This window comes from Delphinapterus leucas, chromosome 9 (assembly GCF_059928025.1).
Source record: "Delphinapterus leucas isolate spDelLeu-1000000601 "Yukka" chromosome 9, BTC_Dleu_Yukka2, whole genome shotgun sequence".
NCBI classification, from domain to species: Eukaryota; Metazoa; Chordata; class Mammalia; order Artiodactyla; family Monodontidae; genus Delphinapterus; species Delphinapterus leucas.
In genome coordinates this window covers 22,765,001-22,768,538 of record NC_143137.1, presented here as the reverse complement: position 1 = coordinate 22,768,538, position 3,538 = coordinate 22,765,001, and positions in this window count along the sequence as shown.

Genomic DNA, 3,538 nt, shown 5'->3' with positions numbered 1-3,538 from the left:
AATGCTAGAACACCATAGACTGGGGGTGGCTTAAACAACAATTTATTTCTCACGTTCTGGAGGGTGGAAATCTGAGATCAGGTGTCAACCAAAAATTGCAAGAAAAAATAAAATGGAAGAACTTATAGATTAAAAGAAATTAAAGATTTAAAAAGAAATGTAACCCATCATAATATATATTCTTTGTTCAAATCAAGATTTAAATAAAAATGAAAAAAAATTTTTTTTGATTTATTTATTTTATTTTTGGCTGCGTTGGGTCTTCGTTGCTGCGCGCGGGCTTTCTCTAGTTGTGGCGAGCAGGGGCTACTCTTCCTTGCAGTGCACGGGCTTCTCATTGCTGGCTTCTCTTGCTGTGGAGCACAGGCTCATGGAGCACAGGCTGTAGGTGCATGGGGTTCAGTAGTTGTGGCGCATGGGCTTAGTTGCTCTGCGGCATGTGGGATCTTCCTGGACCAGGGCTCGAACCTGTGTTGCCTGCATTGGCAGGTGGATTCTTAACCACTGTGCCACCAGGGAAGCCCGAGAAAAAATTTTAAAGAGACATCAGGGGAAAATGAACACTGATGGGATATTTAATGATATTAAGAAATTATTGTTACATTTTTTAGGGTAGGGTAATGCTAGTGTGGTTCTGTCTCTATATTTTATAGATGCATCTGGAAATATTTATAGAGAAATGATATGAAGTGTGGGATTTGCTGTGAAATAGTCCTGAGTAGAGAAGATGTGGATGAAATAAGATCCGCTATGAATTGAGTTGAAGCTGGGTAACGGGAGGATCATTTTTATGTAATAAAAACAAGTTTAAGGCTTATGATGCTATTAAAGTGATCAATTTTTTTAAACTGATAAAGTAGTTGTCAAAATTATTTTGGGGCTACAGGGAACTAAAGAATCATCAATATGAAAAGAAAGGAAAAATGGAGCACAAAAAGAGCTTAAGATTTGGGGTTGGTAGCGTATTCCACTTATGGATAAAGTTTTTATTTTTTTGCAGTAAGTGGCCATAAAAAATCTTTTTAAAAAATGATAACATGTAATGTGATTACATATATTTGATTGTTTTACTACTCTGCATTATTCCAGATAAACAAGTAACAATGATATGTTAGCAAAGTTCTTCAGAAAGAGGCACCTTCATCCGTGGCTGGGAGAGTATAAGCTGGAACAATCTCTAAGAGAATTTGTCAGCATCTGGTCAAGGAAACTCTTTGACTTAACAATTCCACTTCTAGGAACGTATCCTGCAATTTTACTCCCTCCCAGGTAAAATGCCATTCAGACAAGATTATTCGTTGTAGCATTATTTATAATAGCAAAAGACTAACACAAACTAAAATGTCCATCACTGGGGTAATTAAATTATGACGCATGTATATAATAGAACACTGCAGCTATATAGAAGAATGAAGACTCTTTTTGTATTATTATGGAAAAATCTTTATGATATGTTGTTAAGCTTTTTAAAAAAGCAAGGTGCAGAAGAGTGTATAGAGCACACTATCATTGTAAAAAAATTGAAAAATATATTTTCATGGTAGTTTATATATGCATTAAAAATATCTGGAAGAAAAACAAGAAACTACTAGCAGTAGTTACTTCTTGGGGTGGACGGAAACTAGATAGAAACTTGATCAAGGTGGAAAGAGACTTTTCATTGTATGCCTTTATATACATTTTAATGTTTGAACCACAAGTAATATATCCAAAAACTTAAAACAAATTTAAAAATTAAGTGCCCGATACTTCCCTGCAAAGATACAAACCAAAGTTGAATTCCTCGTTTCATATACAAGTACATTTAAACTATGAAATGTATGCTCCTACTGTTGTTGCAGTCTAAAAATTATTTGTATATCAAATGGTTTTTAGGTAAACAAGTCTCTAATAAAGCATGTAATCTTTGTTGAAATAATTTTGAAAGATCATACTCAAAGCTCAGTGCCTTAAACAGTTGGTACAAAGTGCTCCAGTGGGGAACCATTTTGAACTTTGCTCTGTTTGACCTCATCACCCCTTCATCTATAATGTAATGGTCTATAGAAATGAAAAAAAAATTAAGTGGTTGACAGTTTATGTTGCAGTTTTGAATGTTTGTTTTTAAAAAAATAGATAACTTTGAAATTAAAGCAAATAAAATAATAGTAATGATTTTACTATTTACATTTTTTTTTTTTTTTTTTTTTTGCCGTACGCGGGCCTTTCACTGCCGAGGCCTCTCCTGTTGCCGAGCACAGGATCCGGACGCGCAGGCTCAGCGGCCATGGCTCACGGGCCCAGCCGCTCCGCGGCATGTAGGATCTTCCCGGACAGGGGCACGAACCCGTGTCCCCTGCATCGGCAGGTGGACTCTCAACCATTGCACCACCAGGGAAGCCCTATTTACATATGTTTATAATGAATGCCCCAACCTGTCCCTTTTTCCCTCCTAAAGTTTTTTTTTTTTATGAATTAAAAACAATCTGTGAAGTCTAAAGGCACAGAATAGAGAACACAAATCTGGAAACAGACTCACACATAAACAATCACTGTGTGATGAGGCGGCAATGCAGAACACAGCAGAAAAGGGCAGTCAATAAACAATGCTGGGTCCAGTGGAAACCCTTATGTTTAAATAAAAGCAGCAGCTTGACCTTTACTTCATACTATTACACAGACATATATTCCATGTAGGTGGTAGAGCTAAATGTGAAAATTAAAATAATATAGTTTTGAGAAGATAATATAGGAAACTCTCTTCATTACCTTAGGATAGGCAAAGATCTTTTAAACAGGAGACACAAAGCACTAACCATTAAGAAAAAGATTGATTTTGCTTACCAGAATTCACCATGAAGGAGTGAAATGATAATCACAGAGAAGGAGAAGATATTTGCACTCCATATAACCCACAAAAACTCACATGGCCTCAGAGGTGTTCTCAAATGAACTTCGCTTCCTGTCTCCTTTATTTTTGTTAATGGAGCTACTGTCACCAGCCCCATACTTCAGCATCATCTTTGGGCTTTAGGGTTGTTTCTGTTTAGCAATGTTAAGCAATTGTTTTCATTAGGTAATACAACCAAATGGTTCAAGATTCAGAAGGTTTGATGGTGAACTGAAAAGATGCTCTCCCACTGACCCCAGCCACCCATTTCCCCTCTCAGTGGCCACTAATGCCTTAAGTTTTGTGTGTATTCCTTTAGAGATATATACATATATTTTGCATATGTTTATTTAGATATTTTTCTCCTTTAAAAATAAAACTGGTAGGGGCTTCCCTGGTGGCGCAGTGGTTGAGAGTCCTCCTGCCGATGCAGGGGACACGGATTCGTGCCCCAGTGCGGGAAGATCCCACATGCCGCTGAGCGGCTGGGCCCCTGAGCCATGGCCGCTGAGCCTGTGCGTCCGGAGCCTGTGCTCCGCAACGGGAGAGGCCACAACAGTGAGAGGCCCGCATACCGCAAAACAAAACAAAACAAAACAAAAAAAACCTGATAGAATATCATATATATAGTTCTACCCCTTTCATTTTTCATATACATGTCTTGGACAC